Genomic DNA, 19064 nt, shown 5'->3' with positions numbered 1-19064 from the left:
GAGAAGGACCTGGGAGTGCTGGTGGACGCCAAGTTAAGCATGAGGCAGCAATGTGGCCTTGTGGCCAAGAAGGCCAATGGTATCCTGGGGTGCATCAGGAAGAGTGTTGCCAGCAGGTTGAGGGAGGTGATCCTCCCCCTCTCCTCAGCCCTGGTGAGGCCACATCTGGAGTCCTGTGTCCAGTTCTGGGCTCCCCAGTACAAGAGAGACATGGAGCTACTGGAGAGAGTCCAGCGGAGGGCTMCAMAGATGATTAGGGGACTGGAGCATCTCTCTTATGAGGCAAGGCTGAGAGAGCTGGGCCTGTTCAGCCTGGAGAAGAGAAGGCTGAGAGGAGATCTTATCAATGTGTATAAACATCTGAAGGGAGGGTGTCAAGAGGATGGGACCAGACTCTCTTCAGTGGTGCCCAGAGACAGGACGCGAGGCAACGGGCACAAACTGAAACACAGCAAGTTCCATCTGAACATGAGAAAAAGCTTCTTCACTGTGAGGGTGATAGAGCACTGGCACAGGTTGCCCAGAGAGGTTGTGGAGTCTCCTTCTCTGGAGATATTCAAAACACGCCTGGACGTGATCCTGTGCAACGTGTTCTAGGTGACCCTGCTTGAGCAGGGGGGTTGGACTAGATGATCTCCAGAGGTCCCTTCCAACCTCAACCATTCTGTGATTCTGTGATTCTGTGATTTTCAAAGGACTGTCTTCTATTCAGGCTTTTGAAAATTTTACCATAAGCCATTCCTAGACTCTTCTTGGCTCTTTTTCTGCTAAAGCAACAGTTACATACATATACACATAATGTAACACAGAAAAGGGGTCAATAATTTTAGAGAGGCAGGCTTTAAATGGGACTAAGCACATGAAATATTGAGCTGTTTTGAAATTTTATATGATAGTTTACAGAAGAATTTGGGAGTGTATAGCCAAAATGTCATCAAAATTTCAATTTATGTCGAGCAATTGTGACTTTTCTTAGTCTTACATCCATAGAAAAGGTTGTGCATCCCTTGTCTTCTGTTGTACAGTGATGTCAGGACTGGCCACGGGCCTATATCTGCTAGTAAGGCATAAGCTCTGGACCTACTTGACTCAGGCATGATGAATCATTTAATGTACAGACTACCAAGCAGAGTTCATTATTTGGACTGTTAAAAAGAAAATAAGACCAGCCAATGATATATTTGGATTAACAAAGATGGGATAGAGTTCAATAACTTTTCATTTTAAAAAATCACTTTTTCTGTGATACAGACCAAATTCAGTCTACAAAATTTGATTAGGATCTTGCTAATGATGATGGTGAAAGTCTTATCTGAGACAGATTTAAAAAAAATTAGTCACCCTATTTCATTGCATTTCACCCTATTTATATATAAAATATATAAACATTTAGGGCTGATAAAGTAAAAACAATGTTTTTAGTATTGGACCATAAATTTCACTGCTAAAGAGGCCTTCAAACAATTAGACTTTGGAAGATTAACATCCACTAACACTCAAAGATATAATAGCTCATGCAAATTAAACTTTTCTATTTCAGGGTTTAATCTCATATTAAATTACTAGAAATTAGAATGATATGTTCATGGAAATAGATTATAATGCATTTGTGTAGCGTAGCTTCTCATATCCACATGCATTCAGGTACTGCCAAAGGCAGAATACCAGTCTCAGGTAAACCACACGTGTTATCCACCACGGTAATTCCTGCAACAAAAACAAACCTTTTAGTCTACCACTTATTAACTGCTAGAACTTGTGATTTCAGTATGAATCACACATCCTATGGTATTTTTCTTAAAACTTCAGCTTCTGAAGCTTAGAAATTTCTTGAAAAATCTCAGCTAAGGGGCCTGAAATTTTAGAGCAAAGAGATTTTTAAACTTGCAGGTTTTCTACCTCTACGGTACACAAAGCGGTCTATTAAAAACAATGRTTTTAGTACTGTACTGGTAATAGACCCCCTAGTTTTCTGGTTTCTTGAATTACCTATTAATTCTGAAGTACCATATATAGTCAGGTCCTTTGACTGCCAGAGAGCTGAGAGGAAATCTCCTTGCCTGACTGCTTTTCTGGATTATTTGCTACCTGAGCACTCAGGTTTTCTAGATGACATGGCTTGAAGCTGAACTGGCAGATGAGGGCCTGATGCTATTAAGCTCAAGAGAAAAGACATTTCCAAAGTTCCAGCTCCAAAATTCCTTGTCAGGGAAATATGGCATACAGTGATGAAGGCAATCAGGCCAGCTGTCAGAAAGCCAAAGTATTTTTCTCCATCAGAAATCTGCTGAGTTTTATCAAATGTTTTCTTGATATCAACACGTTTCAATTCAGTGAATCTGAACTTCCTGACTGAGAAAGTGTCCCACCAGAAAACGTCTAATCATTTCTGGAAGGAAGATAGCAATTTAGCCAGTTAATTGAATTTCAGCTTTGTGGATTTAATTTTAAAACCAATCCAGTCTTCTATAAAAATAAATTATTTTCAAGTCACAASACTTGTACCTAGTTTCAGTTCTCAGAGAAGAGTAACTGAACTCAGTAGCTGAACTCTTTTAATTCATTGCCTAGGAGTACTGTGAATTCCCTTCAACAACAGGTATATCCTGTCAAAATGTATTCCCGTGTGAGATTTTCTTATCTGTTGGAGAATCATACAATAGATTAATATGTCTTATAAACCCTGCATCTTCTCAGATGGTAATGACAGTTCTTCCTCATTTAGAAAGATTTCTGGGTTTGTTTTTTGTTTTGTTTTGTTTTGTTTTGTTTTTCTGGGGGAGAGAGGTTGGATTAATATCCGCAGCAGTTTCTATGAACTTGTGAGGGCATTTTGAGAAAATAAGCCTTTTTGTGGGAAAGAGAAAGGGATTTTCAGGGTGTGTGTGCGCATACTTTAGATTTTATTGATAAATGAAAACACGAAAAGGATTTACTGCTAGTGTTTGCCATTAGCTTTCACATCGTTGTCACATACTTCTTTATACCGGGATGTGAAGTTAGTCATACAATTTCAGGCTGTGATCTCAGATCACAGAAGCTAAGTAGGATCAGAGCTGTTCACTGTTTAGATGAAAGAATTCCAAGAACACCCTCAGACAGCAGAAAGTGAGATGGAGGAGGGATCTTTCCTTCTGATTCAGTGTTGAGCCAGTCTGGTGCCAGAGGCAGAATGTATTKGCAACATTAGACCAAGTCCTCCTGCATGATTAAGCCATGCTCTGTGAAGAAAGAGATCTATGGTAGAAACGTTTCTAGATGAAGCTACACAAATGGTCTGTTTTCCTAATTGGTTTTGTTACTGCATTTATCTGCTTTTCCACCTTCTGTAAAACCAGTCTTGTGTGCTTCATCCAAAGCTCCTGTGATCTAAGCGTATTCTTTGTTTTCTATTAGGATATTTTTGCAATTAGATTTGACAAAGTCTAAGGTGAATAAATTCTTTTGAATCCTCTGCACGGCGATCCTCTTGCATGGATTTCCGTTTCTTTTGCTGCTACTCAATATAGAGAAAACTGATATGCCCCTCCAGGTTTTAGTACAATCCAAATTAAACTTGATCATATCTTGCAAGCTCTTCATTATTCTTGAAGAAATCTGTCATGTACCAATACAGCAGCTGTTCTAATCATGTTTTAATGCATTCTATGGATGTTTCTGTAAAATCATCCCCCTGGTATTTTTTACTGAGTATGCTGCCTCACAGCTGTTGACCTTTGTCCCTTTGAGTAGCTTGAGACACCAGATTGGACATTAACTTCAGTTTTTTATTAGTTATACCTACTGATCAGTCAAAATAATTGCCTTTATCAAGAACATGTCTGTTGGTCCAGTGTGAAATGAAATTCTTTCAAACAGCAACTCAAATAGAATACTTGTAGTTATACATAGTTTTTTGTCCTGGGGATGTTATTGTATGCTAACATGATTTTACTGCAGCTTTATTTGAGCCATCATGAAAAGCAATTCTACTGTCATATTGTGGGTATGAAAAAGGCAACTCCAGTGTCTCCRGATGCATGTATCTTTCTACTCACTGCCGGGAGGGGTATCTAAATATTATTGAAAAACAAGTATGTTCTATTAATACCTTAGGAATTCTTGAAATGAGATGTCATGAAACTTGTTCCAACTATAACAAAAACTGATCTTTTTCTCACCATATTAAAAGTCCAGTTAATGTACAAGCAGCCCAGTTGCACAGAGGTTGTAGCTTTCATCTTGTCTGTAGAGCCTGAGAACTAAGTCACTAATATAATTCCTGCAGTATGTTTTCTTCCCTTTGGCACTGAGTATTTACCATGGATCAGATTTATTTCAAATCCAGCAGTGTAGTAGTTTTCCAGACCCTCTGTAAGCATACACTTAGTAAGAAGTAACTAGACAGTGTGTCACAAGAGCCGCTCTTAACAGCTGCTAATTTTATTTCACCCAATACAGTTTCCTTCTCCTTGGTCAAATCCATCAGCAGTGGCCTTTACTTTACTGTAAACTGACAATATTTGGTCTGGGAGCAATTCACAGTAAAAATATATTTATTAGTCCCAGGATATCTCACCATGCACTTTTTGTACTATAAAATGCATTCCAATACTCCATTCTTCAATGACATACAATATTTTAGTTGTTGATGCCTCTGAACTTCATGGATCAGTGTAATGGACAAATTTCATTAGCACTGTCCCACTAAGTCATCAGAAAATACTGCTCCTGTGGTACATCCTGGAAGAATTTCCCTCCCACCTTAGATTTTTCTTTTTATCATTACCTATTGTTATGTCACATATAGTAAGATCCATACTCACCTTACAGTTACCTACACACTTCATCCTCTCTATATATTATTTTGTTAAATACTTCACCAAAGTCTCTGAGCAACCTTTTCTAAACTGAAACATCTGGGGTTGGACCAGATGATTCCAGAGGTCATTTCCAGCCTAACTATATTTTATGATTTGATGAGTCTTTCTCAAGATAGGCAAGACCCCTTATAATTCTCCTCTCTTAAAAATAATTATTTTATTAAATGCATTAATAGGTTAGCCTAACATGGCTTGTCTTGCTAAAGATGTTGCTATTTTGTTCAATTTTTATTCATTTCCATGTCTTGTCTTAAAAATCTGGCCTGAACCTTGGTACAGGTCATACAACATACCTGTGGTCATTGCTTTATCTGTTTTACCCTACATTGCACTCCCTAGCCTTAGCTTGGCTTTAACGCTCTTTATTGTCTAGGATTGAACTGAAAACTAAAGTAAGTAAGTAAATAAATAAAACACATTACTCCTCATAATAGTTCAACTCAATGGTTACATGTCTTTATTAGTTTGTTTTTTCCCTTTTGAATAAAGTGTCATTTCTAGTTTGGATTTGCCAGTCTTTATCTTTGAGATTTAATTTCTTGTTATCCTTTTGGTCTGCTAAGCTAAAGATCGCTTTAATATCTGACAGATAGCAGTAGACACTTAAGTCATATATTCATCTTATTTTTGATCACTTACATGTACGAAATTTTGTTTTGATGTTTTGATGCATTTTTCTCTTAAACTATGTTATGCCTCTTTATATTCTCTGCAATTTTCAAAATTATTTCAAATGGGGATATAATAGGTAAATGCAGTATCTGGTTGGTCAATGACATATTTAGAGGTCTATAAATGTTTCATTAGTTGGACACATTTCAGTGAGGCTTACATTTGATGGGTACTATCACAGTTCTACTGTTTTTCAACTTTAGTTTTACAACAGTACCACTTGTCCTTCAACAGATTTACAAATTCCTACATGTTTATATTTTTCATCACGTAAATGAAGAGTAGGTCAAGTGAGATTCAAACAGCTCTCTCATGAAAGGATAACTACTTAATAAGACAAGGTAAAATTAATTTTAAAATTACATTCCTCACATATTGTAGGTTGACCAGCCTAGTGAACAATTATCTTTTCAATGGTTTCTCTTAGGACAGTAATTTCAATGCTAACTAAGTACTGAAAAAGACGGGCTATGCCAATAAGCCTTAATATGAGGGGGAATTTTCCCTGCCTCAGGTTATGATTGGAATGCAAGATATATTCACAGTGACAGCTATACATTTACTGAACATGTTTCAAACCAGTTGCTGGAAGCAGAGCAACCAGTTTTGTCCACTCTTTGTAAGCTTTTTAGCTTACTAATATAGCTTCTGTTTTAAAACAATTTTTTTGTAATAAATGGATCTGTATATATTCTACAATCAATATTTTCTGAAAACTGTAGTGGGATACAAACTATATCTCTTTTATCTTATTTAAATTTGGTATTAAGCTTTATTTATGCCACTTCAGTCTTGAATTTTATTGGTGTTATTAGTTACCAGCATCTTGCAATGAATTGTTAAGACATTAATATCAAAAGAGTGATATTGTTAAAATCTCATTAAAAATTAGATGGTCGTCAGCCTTTTTAGCCTTCCATCATAGAAATTCTATAGTTATTTAGACACAGTAGTTTCCATGCTCTATATTGCGTAAAAAGGTCATTTTACCAAAGAAGTTGTTTTCATCTACAAGTTTAGCTTGTGTTATCTCCCTCCAGAGGACCGTTCATTCCCATTATTTCCCATTTCATTCATCCTAGTTACTTCAATTTCACACTCAGAAAAAATATATATTTTAAAAATACTGAATTGATAAAATTAATATAGTGCATGAAACCGTCATCAAGCCAGTCCTGTAATGTAAAGATTTGTTAGGTCTTTGGGGTCTAACCTCCACAAATAATTTTGCTATGTGTGTAATTTTCAGAATTACTTTGCTGTAGCATAGGCCAAGCTTTTTTTCATCCAAGATACTGTTTATATCTTTTAGAACTTCCTCTCTTAGGGAAACTTTAGTAATAGATTCCCTCAGATGGTAARAAGGCACAGTTCCTTCAACAAGATATTATCACTCAGTAATGCAAGGGCGGGAAGGAGGATCCAGGGATCTACAGACCCATCAGCCTTAGCTCAGCCTCAGTCCCTGGGAACAAATGGAGCAAATCTTCATGGAAACAATCTCCAAGCACAAGAAAGACAAGAATGTGACAGGGAACAGCCAGCAAGCATTTACAAAGGGGAAAGAAATCTTATGCCTTACTAATGTGTTTGTCTTCTACAATGACATGACTGGCGCTGTGGGTCAGGGTAGAGCAGTGGATGTTGCATACCTTGATTTATCAAGGCCTTTGTCATTGTGTCCCACACTATCCCTATAGCCAAACTGGTGATGTCTGGACTGGGTAAGTGGATGATAAGTTGGGGGGAAAATTCAATGGACTGTCATTCTTTAGGGCTTGGGATCAGTGGCAAAAGTTCCAGCTGGAAGCTGGCTACTAGTAACGTCTTTCAGAGATCAGCACTAGAGGCAATTCTGTCTAATGTCTTTATTAATAATCTGGACAATGGGATGGAGTACACACTCAGCTTGTTCCCCAATGATACCAAACTGGGGGAAGGACGTGGGGCAGTAGCCGAGGACTGGAATAGGAGCCCTGCACTGGAGGTCAGGGCTCCTATTCCAGCTATTTCCAAGCCTTGACAGGCTAGAGAAATGGGCTGACAGGAACTTCAGCAGAGGCAAATTCGAATTCCTGCATGCGTGGTGCAGTAGCCCCATGCAACCACACAGGCTGGAGACACTGACAGGAGAGCAGCCTTGCAGCAAAGGATATGGGGCTCCACCTGGACACAAGCTGAGCATGACTCTTCAATGTGCCCTTGCAGCAAAGAAGGCCAACAGCATGCTGGGTTGCATTAGCAAGAGTGTAGCCAGGAGGTTGAGGGCAATGATTCTTCCCCTCTATTTGACACTTGTGAACCTGCACCAGGAGTACTCTGCCTGGCTTAGGGCTCCCCGGTACCCAAAAGGTTGGAGTAAGTCCAGTAGAGTACTACCAAGGGGACTGAAGCATGTGACAAAGGAGAAGAGGCTGAGAGAGTGGGATACAGCTGCCTATTGGGATGACAGAGAGATGACAGAGCCAGACTTGTCTCAAAGGCACACAGAAGAAGGACAAGAGGCAACAGATCCAGTTGAAACACAGGAAATTCCAGTTAGATATCAGGGAAGACTTTTTCACAGTGAGGGTGGTCAGACACTGGGACAGGTTTCCCAGAGAGGTTCTCCCTGTTCTTGGAGATATTCAAAACTCTGCTGGACAATCCATGAGCCACCTAAACTAATTGGTCTTGCTTTGAGCATGGGTTTGGATTCAACCTCCAGAGGTCCTTACCTGAATATTCAATGATTTTATGAAGTGTTCAGTCTTTTCTACTTTGCTGTCAGATTTTCCTCCCCCAACACAGGTGAATATTTTGCTGATATGATTGACCTCCAGGCCCTCTTGATACAGCTCGATGATGAAAAACAATTTGATCCTTTGACTTGTAGGGCAAAACTTGTTCTCATAAAAATCTCTACATTACAAGTCTCCTCAGAAACAAAATCCACGCAATAATTCAGCAATGGATTACGCTTGATACAGACACACATTAGTAAACTGATTCATCCTACAAAGTTAGTTGTTCAGAACCCTTGTTTTTTTGAGTAATACTTAACATTTCACTCTACTAGTTTTTGAAGCATATCCTGAAGCACTTAGATTTATTCTCTGCAGATAAGCAGTGCTTGGGTCTAACTTGTCCCGGTGCAAATGAGTAGTTTGACTCATGTCAGGAGATTTTCACCACTAAGGAGTTATTAGAAAATAAAAAGAGTCCCTGTACTATTTATGAGATGTTTCTGTTATACCACAGAATTTCCAAAAGAAGTCAGAGGTTTGGAATTCTTTTTTGCTATTTTTTTATAAAATGTCATCAGTCCTCTGAATCAAAATGTAATCTGCTTGCTGGATTACTTATCTGATATTTGGTGTTCACAATGAACTCATCTGGTAATCACACATAAGAATAATTATWTGTCTTGGCCATTGCTGTAGGGAAAAAAAGCCTGGAATACTTACTCCCCTCTACTTCCTTTTGTGAGCATCTTTATTCCGTCATCAGAGAGCCTCCAAAATGTTTAGCTCTCTAAGTTYCAGAACTGTTCCATGCTAATTACACACTGTCCCAATGTGTAATAACTGCAGATTTGCTGAAGAGCTATCAGGCTTTGCATCATGGGTTAATTCACAATAGCATCCCCCTCTAGACAAGTGTTATGATTTTACCAGCTTTCATTTTTGACTAGCAACAAACTGGCTTTCAGTGTCATGCTTCTTCTTCATAGTTTGATGTGACCAAGACGCCTGTGAGCATCTGCCTTTAATCAAAAATACAAATTCCTAATAACATCAAAAACTGGAGGTTTTGCTAGTAATTTTTACAATGGCTTTGATTCCCAAAGGTACTGTAAATAGTGAAAAATGTGGCTAACATGGTTTTGTGCCAAGAATGGTAAAATGTGACAGAAAAACAGGTTCACAACTGATTACCATTTGAATCTAGTCAAATAATAGATCTTTCTATAACATGGCCATGTATGGCAGATATAAATTGCAATATTGGCAACGTTTCTGCTTAGCATCCTGAGATTAAAAATTATTTAGTAAAACATAACAATTAAAGTACAATACAGGAATTGAAGAGCATTTACTGCCAGTGTTCTCAAAAGGGCATGTTTTAGAAATTTTGATCATACTGCAATCTGCTCAAAGCTTTTAAAGTATGGATAATTTTGTTCAATTTTCCAGTAGGTTTCTGCCTTGAATAAGTAAATAGTGGGTAATGGTTTGTGTCAAAGTCCTTGTAACACTCCATTAAACATAAAGCATGACAATCTGATCAGATGTCTCTTTTATAGTCAGAAACTGACTTGTGACTTTGGGAGTTACTCAGCTGCATCAGGTCACATCAGAAGTCTAGTCTTTTCATCTTCAAAAAATCCCTTATGGCTTTACATCTGACAAATTTTGAATCATAGCGTCATGACCTCACTTTTCAAACTGCATTTGATATAGTCCAAGCACTGTTCCTGAATGGGAACTAGAACTCTCTTCTGCTGGGACCGTATAAAAAGAAACCTCCCCCCCCTTTTTTGATGCTTTAGATTTAAATCCTATTCTTAAGCTTCAGGTATTTCATTTACAAGAAAAGGAATTACATTTTAGTGTTGTCAAGAGTCTGGCTTAAAATACACACAAAAGCAAGGGAATCCAGAGTTAAGACAGAGTCATTTATCCTTTCAAACATTAGAATTCCATGAAGATAGAGTTTAAAAACAAGCAAACCTTCATTTAAATAACTTTAAATATAGATTCCAGATGAATATAGAAACAGAGCTTGTCTGTCTAGTGCATAGCTATCACTAGGGTCTATCTATGTAAAATCTATGTGCCACTACACATTTAATATAACATTCAAAATCTATAACATGATGACTCCCCACCTGAAACAAAAAGTCATATATCTTGCAGAAGCTATTTCCCCATTTCTTTCTTTTCTGAATGATAATCTCACTTGTCTAAAGTTCCACAGGAAAAGAAAGGTTAGGATATGGCAAGTAAGGGAAGTAGTAAAGATTCAAATGATAAAGGACAGGAGAATATCAAGGAAATGTGAAGAAAATACGCCATTGTGTCCAATCTTCAGCAGAGCAGATGATCAGCGGCACCTCTTTAGTTGCCAAGGGCTATTCTTCAGAGAATTGTGAAGAGAACCATTGGCAAAGACAGGTCTGGTAAAACAGACACATTAGGTCTTCAAATTCATGTCTTTTCAGCTTTGGCATGATGAGCTTTCACAGGGCTTATAGACAAACTATTGCTTTTCTCTTTGGACAGGGAGGGCTTAAACCATGCCCCCTTCAGGGACAAGTATTATAAGGCCATGGTCTATCATTCCTTTGCAATGTGTCCTGAACCTTTTAAAAGCGTCACTGTGCAGGAAAATGATAAACTATATACAATTTGGAGCTGGTATACCTCAGCAAATGTTAAATACTTATTTTTAAAATCTGATAAACAACTTCCTAATTATTAGTATTGCATGGGTTAGAGAACCTAAGAGCCTACTGGTTCATAATAAGACCTTTCCCCCAGCTGAGACTGGAGGATGCCCTGTTTGGGTGAAGACTCAGTCATTTGTTGTAATAGGAAATTACTTAAATGACAGTAATTGTGAATGACCATCTCCTTTTAAATCATTGATTTTTAGCTGTCCCACTCCAAACCTAATCTCAGGTTTTATCTGTGTTAAATATCACTAGGAGTAGTGTAGGACAATTTAAAGAAGATCTTCTGAGATATGTGGCCTTTAGAATGTCTATCTTTCACATTTGCATAGAAGCCCAAGTTACCATGTGTTAAACTAGTGTGATAACTTGCAGTGTCTCATATGCTTCAGTCTAATTACTCATGCACTCTGTTATCACAGTGCAAATGCAAATATAAAAAGAGTCTCCTTGCTAAAAAAACAACAAATATGAAAACATCCACATGCACTACTACTACAGCATCTGGCTGTTTAAAACCACTCCAATGTTTATAGTTATTCTCTGTCCTCTGAGATGAATGTTGGAACTACAAAAACAATTTAATGGTATTATAAGCAGCATTTGTATAAACCTATTAACATTTTAGATGTCTAAATTTATACAAGAATATATGATTGCTCTGTGTCAGCTCATCTAATAAAGTATGTCATCTCTCACTTCAAACCATTCCTCCTCGCATTCTTGGAACAGTACTGCCTCAAAAGCAACAAATGAAGAATTTGGAAAAGATAGGATTTCTAGCTATTGGTATTGCTTTACAGTGCATTACATGACAGTGTTTCCATAAAAGACCCTATTCTAGTATAGCTTTTGCACAGAGGTTTATTTGCATTGTATTTGACTTGTTAGTGAAATCACACATAATTTCCTATAGTTCCCCAAGCTGACACTGGATTCTTAAGGCAACATTCTCAAAAGGATTTGTTGCTGAAGTAAGATTATTTTACTCTCACCACTACCAGCTTTCTACAATTATAATTATAGAGTATATTTCTATACTGCATTTAATTTGAAACTATAACTCACAACTGGCTTCCAAGTGATTCTATTTTAGTCGGTCAAGTCTATATTTCTGGAACACTCCTTTTACAAACGCATACTTTCCTCTACTTCTGCCTCATGCAGCTGCAGGTACCATATAGAATAGAACACTAGTATAGATCAAGAATACTTTTAAATCAATTAGAAAGAATAATAATACTCCCACTTAATCCAAATTAGCTTCTTAAATCCCTTCCACAGAATAAGATCCATTAGTCTTATTAAACTTTACTAAAGAAAACACTTCTTTTTCATTTGGTAGAGTGAGAAAATTTACTTAAAACATGGTTGACGTTCCTGACTTAAGGCTCTGATATGACCTAAAAAGTTAAAGGAAGTTTAGTCTAAATTAGTGCCTTTTAAAGCATCTACAAAATAGTAACCTATTGTTTTCATGGGATTTCAAACTCTTATGCCTAATATCCAATAGATTACAAAGCCAAACTCTAGACCAAATATTTGGTGTAACTTGAGTTTTGCCCATTATCCTTTATTCTTGCTGGCTGAAAAAAAAAAAAAAAAAAAAGTTTGATGTAATTGTACCCTGGAGAAAAACAGTTTCTTACAAAGCACAAAGCCAGGTGCAAGGGAGCTTTTATTACAAACAAACATCCTTAAACTGAGGCCTGTGACCTGTTTAGGACTGTTTGGAGGTTACCCAGTCATAAAATAGATAACAAAACACTGAGCTATCTTGTGTGTTTAGTATTCAATGAATTGTTCTAATGAGCCTCAAGAAAGAGATTTTATATAATTCCCAACAGAGAGTTTGTTAGTAAAACTATTAAGAATGTATAGAGAAACAAATGAAAAAAAAAAAAAGAAAAAAAAAGGATAATAGCTTTTAACAGTACTGAAATAAAATATTTATAAATCTTTTGGGACAATCACTTTTTTATGTGAAACAGCACAATTAACTCTTAGGCAATGTGTTTTCTTATTACCATCATACTGTGAGGGGAGTTGTCTTAGAAAGTTTATTTACATTTTGTTTTACAAAGGAAGAAATATTTTTTCTCTCCCCTCCCCCTCCACCAAAATTAATAAACTTCTTGAAATAAACCAACATAAATATAAACAGGATGGAGGAAAAGATCTGGAAAGGGAAATTCTGAACACTACATGGATTTAATTCTAAAAAGAGCATCTTTGACCCCTCTCCGGAAGTGAGCACAATACCTGTCTGTAGCATAGTCCTCATTATGTTCCATGGTGGGTCACTTGCACAGGAATGAATTTCATCCTTTATACTTTGAAATCAAGAAGGAATTTCACCCACCGTGCACTCTACTTATCTTTATGACCTTAAGTCATCATGGTAGGATGCTCAGAAGGCAAAATATATCCTAAAACTTGATTTAATCAAATAGTCACAGAAAATTCACTGCTTAGTTTCACTATTATCAATTCTTTAGCAGTACTTTATACTGTACACTTCTAAGCTTTTACCATAAACTGACTTTTTTTTTTTCGCTTTTGCCCTACCAGGTGTTCACCATTCTTCTTACAAGTCTCTGTTTGTTTGTATACATTCACTATGGGCCACAGTTAAGTCTAGGTTTAGCAAAACTGTGAAAATAAAAGATACTTAGTTTTGTGAGGCTGGATTACCTGAAGTTCGTTGGCAAGTGGTAAGAACTGAACAAATGCTAGACACAGCAGAGGATTTTCACCTAAGTGATAAATACATAAGTGGGGTATACTTCATGGACATTATGTGAAAAAGGAGAAAAACTTGTCCATTAACTTATAAAAGCATGAAGCATCACATTGTGAATCAGAACAGCCATAGGAGACCATTCTGCACAGAAGATTCTGCTTCTCTCAAGAGCTAATGATACACCTTAATGCAGCAGCGTTTCTACAGGTGAAGAGAAGTTGGATGGTTGTCCCTGTCAGTGCACAGAGTTCCAACATGTTTGGCTTATGATCAGATTGTAAAATACATTTGAGATAACAGCTACCTGCAGCCCTAGGATTTGGAGCAAAAAACATTTTAGAAGTGACTGTGAGACAAGAGCAGAGAGAGGAGTGCAGTGCTCAGGAGACTGAAATTATGAGGACTAGAGTAAGGTAGAGGCAACAGTTTCTGCCTTGGAAACCCCTTTCTGGGAGCTCTGGTGTAGCTATGTGGTTGAATCTGGAGACCAGCAAGGTCTGGTAGTAGACTGGAAAGATATCAGGCTCATTCTCTTGATGATTTTGTGTTTGTTTGTTTTTTTTCCCCCTATCTCCAAGGTTTCCCTCCTCTTTGAGAAGGGACAGAGGTGATTTGACTCATTCTGACTACATAATTAAGGCCTATAGTAAAAAGCAGACACACACACAAAGAAACAATCCCCAAAACCCAATAAGGCATCAGCAGATGGAGCGCAAAAGTGAGGCAGAAAAAGACCTGATCAACACTCAGTGTCCCAGCAAAATTCCTTTTAGATCAAACTGATGCATGCTATATTAGCAATGAGCTGAAACATGTTCATTTAGGGCATATTTGCAGACATTCTTTATTGTCTACTGATCTCCAGGGCTGCAGAGGACAAGTGTTAAATTCACCATTCCAGTACATCTGTTTGCAGATTTAGAACAGATATATTTTAACTTTTATATTTATCTTGAAGAAAGAATAGTCATTTTTAATACCTTATCCCAGGTTAACTACTTAAAAACTAACAATTCATAGAATTTGGTATGGTAATGTGCTTCTAAGTATCTGAACCTGGATAGCAAATTGAGCACTCAGGTTTGTTTTAACAAACTGTAGCTTGCTAAATCTGGCTGGTGTGATAGTTTTTTAGTAACATCCTCTTGGACTTCGCTGATGAGAGGCAGTTGGTTAGAACAGAAGTAAAAGTCAGTAAATATTCCTTTCTGGATTTATAAAAATGTTCTGATCTACAAGATTCAGCTTACAATTTAATATCACATATTAATAGAAATAAGGCTGGCTCAGTCAGAGGTAGATCATGCTCTGCTTATAAGCATCTTCAATTACCTTCAAAAGAAGAGATAGAAGAGGTAATATTAAAGTGACCTGAGATGACTGAATCATAGAAAGGAATAACAAACATTCTGAAGGCAATATTTGAGCACCTCAAAATTTCCAAATAAGTGAGGTTTGTGTGCACCTCAGTCCCTCAGTCAGCAGAGAAGGTATTTATCAGTTGAGTATTGAATCATTATTATTGTGCATTGCTGAATTTCTCTCCAGTAATTGTTTACTGAGATCTATCTAGCATAGTAATTTAGTCTTTAGTTAGGCTTACTGTCTATTTACTTCAATATTTATTTCATTTATAATAATAACCAATAAAACAAAGCTGTTGCCTAAGACCATCTTTCCATGCAAATAGCATGCAAAATTGTCTAGTAAATGAAAATAACCAACAAGAACTGTCAAGTTCCATAGTGTCATTTCAAATTAATCTCAGTAAGAAAAGCTATGCTTTATACTAATAACAACCATAGCTSTAATATATATTTTTCCTTTTCTTTTTTCCTCAGCAAAATGAAAAAGTGACAGCACAGGATCTGAAATGCCAATTAATATAGACAGCAGAAAGTATCTTTAGAGGGAGAGATAAAATAGCTTTCTATTGCTTATTTGTGGTACACTGTAGGAGCAATACAGTAGCTAATGTACATACCCATTACATTGTCTAAGACACAAATGTGTGCTCAGTAGCAGGAAATCCCTGCCCAACTGATAAGAAAGGGAGACTGCTCTACACTATTCAAAAATTTGTTAATGAGGTTAAAATTGGATTATTATTCAGCCTGCTGTAGTTTTGAAAAGTTTATTGTATTTTTCACCCTTAAAGAAGTAGTTCCAGGCAGCTTTGACTTTTAGAAGGACTAACTTTTTCTGTATTTTGATGTTTTAATGTTCTATGTTATAATGCTTATTATTAGAATAGAGGACAGTTCATTTATTCTCTCTGTTTTAATCACCTATTTCAGAACTATTTAAGACAATTCATTCTATGCACACAGATACTTTTAAAAACTATAATAATGGAAAAAAGGACTCGTATTAACCCTCTGGAAACAAATAGAACAAATCAATAAAGTTAATAAAATCAGATCAATGATAAGTTCAAATTAATGGGCTTTTATGTTTAGACACATTTCATTTAATGAAATTGTCACTGTGATTGTAAGTAAATGAATTATAAATAAAAGATATATTCCCTGTGTGGCCTAGTGGTTCAAATTCAGCTCAAGGGATCAGATCAAATTATTTTAATACTGTTATTTCAATATAAAACAATACTCTCCATCACAAAATCACCACACACAAAGTGTAAAAAACACTCACTGTGTGCTAAAGAATCCCAGCAATCAGAAAGACAAGGCAGATTTATTTGCTGCCTTCAGGTCCAAGTAAGGGAAATGCCTGAAGTAGTATAAATTAGACCTACAAACAGTTTGTGGGCTGAAAGGAAGTCAAAGTGGGAGTATGAGTGCAAATCACACATCAAATTGTTGGTGGAATTAATGAAATAGGGCAATTGCTTTTCTTCAATTATAACTTTTAGGGTTTCTCATTTTGCATTTTATACTGGCTTAGAATCCATAGACCCTGTCAGGATGGAAGAAAGTTGCTGTACAGGATTGATTCTATGTAGAAGAGCCTAAGCCAAATTTGAAGTAAGCTGAACGTGACATTGTGTGTTTTCAGTGTTGCTTCAGAAAGACTGTATTATATAGAAAAAGAGATAAAATATGGTTTTGGGGAGGGAGGGTTGTTTATAGGGGGAGGGTTGTAGGTGTATAGGTGATGAAACATATGGTTCTTCTTATTTGCGGAATTTTATCACCACAGAAAAATGTGTATAATGGTCTGTAATCTAATCATACAGTGTAACCAGGGTAAATGTCRAATGATCACTCTGTTCCCCACCTATATGCCTACTTGTAAAATATTACTTGTTTTTGGTATAACATCTACAGCTACACGGACAACTAGTAACTCTTGAGCTATACGGAGCATTACAAAGAGTTAAAGCGTGACTTCCCTAGGGCTACATCATGTTAACAGCCACAAGGCTATTCATCTTGGCTGAGTAATATGAGACTCTGTGGTCAGAGAGATTAAACCAGCAGGAACTTCTAAGGATAATATTGTCACATCATCCTGGGATCCATCTACATATCAATCCATCTGTCCATCCCAGAATGAAATGATAGGAACCTTCAGGAAACATTGCTATCTACCGCCCCGAGCTACTTCCAGATTTGCTTTTCCCCTCAGCTCACTAAAATACTTAACATATGCCCTATGTCCCTTGACCTTATAAAGATTTTGATGTGTAATATAGGCTTAGGAAGATCATTAATTCATGGTCTTGTGACCCTAATCAAGTATCAGTGTTGAAGTTCAAGATGGCATTTTTCAAAGTCCCAAGGTATGCTAAATGGCTTTTTCTTGATAATTTTATTTGCGTCAAAGTTCATCTCAGTGAAGGTTCTTATTCCTTTACAAATCCTGTGAATACAATCTAGAATCTGTGACAAGGAACAATGGATGTAAAAACTGTATTTAATCTGAAAAATAGCAGCCATACTATGCTTCCTGCCCAGGCTTTCTAAATACCAGCAGAGATGGTTTTGAGGGATGCTGGACGATAGCTCAGCGAAGTGCACCAACTTTGTTTTATATAGACCCAAGACATTAAGTGGTTCACAGGACTTGTGCTGACTTCACAGAATGTCATTTAGAGCAGCCTGCTCCACTATGGAGCTTTATGGGCTTTGGGGAGTTTTGGCCTTAAGGAACAAACCCAGGAGCCAGTATGTTCTGTGATTCCAATATGAGGAAATTTCCACATAGCTTTTTGTTAGTTTTGCTCACCTATTTTTACACAGCAATGTTCCAAACTGCAAGCTTCTGTGTTTATCTGCCAATATATTTCGAAGGCTTCCTATGTTTTAAACAATGCATTAAAATTGTACATTGTTCCAATTGAGAATAATAATAGCAAGTATTGAGTTGAAGCTGTGAGATGTATTTCTTAGCACATTGTATAAACTCGTATACATGTGGACAAGCTTCCAGAACACCACGGAGTCATGTAGAGCCCTGGTTTAGACAATAATACTTGGGGTGCTGAAACAAGGTATGAATGTAGCTTTTGTTATAAGTAGGAATGTATTTCTGAAGTTTGGCCAGTGATGGCTATAACATGAACTATTCAGTTCCAGGCTGGCTTATGAAAAGCAGAGATCTAGCAGCAGCTAACTGAGAAAGGTGCTCAGTGGGGAGCTGCAAGCAGTGACAAGCCACTGTCCGTCGATAAACCAACAATGAGCTTTCAACCTCTAAAAGGAGATCTAAGAAGACTGTGAGGAGATAACAGTTATGAAATATTTCAGCTATCTTGGCTGTTAGCATTGATCTGAGATTGCTTGCTAGCCCCTGAGTAAAGCCAGTGTCTGAGCTAGCTGGCAGTTAAACATATATCTATTTCTTGGACAAACCCTGCACCTTGCCTTTGCCTGCCCAAGCCGTGCTCAGTGCAGTACAGCCTCCTTCCAGTAAAGCCATATATCCCCTGACTCCCACTTCAGTTGTTCCCACGGCGGGGATGGGGTACCTCCTCTCATACCCCTGTTACAGGTCAAGCTGTGTTTTAAATTTCTTTGTAATTTGTCTTGCACACTACCCTCAGGTCATAGGGTTTGTATTACTTCTTACAAGAGAAAAAAATTTTGCTTGACCATACTCAGACTGGACTTCTGCATTGCAGTTTTTCAATCACTGTACCACAAATACTTCCAGTTCTTACAGGGGACCCTGTTGAAAATTTCTCTCTGGCCCTCTGTTAATTAAACTAATCCCCAAGGGTCTTTAAAGCAAGCATTTTGTATAGTCAGCCAAATAGAAACAACAAGTGCAGAATAGGGTTAAAATAAAAAGCTTGCATCTGGTCTTCTCTAAACTTTTTTCTTCTCTTGCAAGCACTTGCAGGCTCCTCTTTGCCTAGTTGCCCTCAGACCTGTGCAACAGGCTGTGA

This window comes from Apteryx rowi, unplaced genomic scaffold (genome assembly GCF_003343035.1).
Source record: "Apteryx rowi isolate R43461 unplaced genomic scaffold, aptRow1 scaffold_249, whole genome shotgun sequence".
Classification (NCBI taxonomy): domain Eukaryota; kingdom Metazoa; phylum Chordata; class Aves; order Apterygiformes; family Apterygidae; genus Apteryx; species Apteryx rowi.
The sequence above is the reverse complement of the archived record's forward strand: the minus strand, read 5'-3'. Positions refer to the sequence as shown.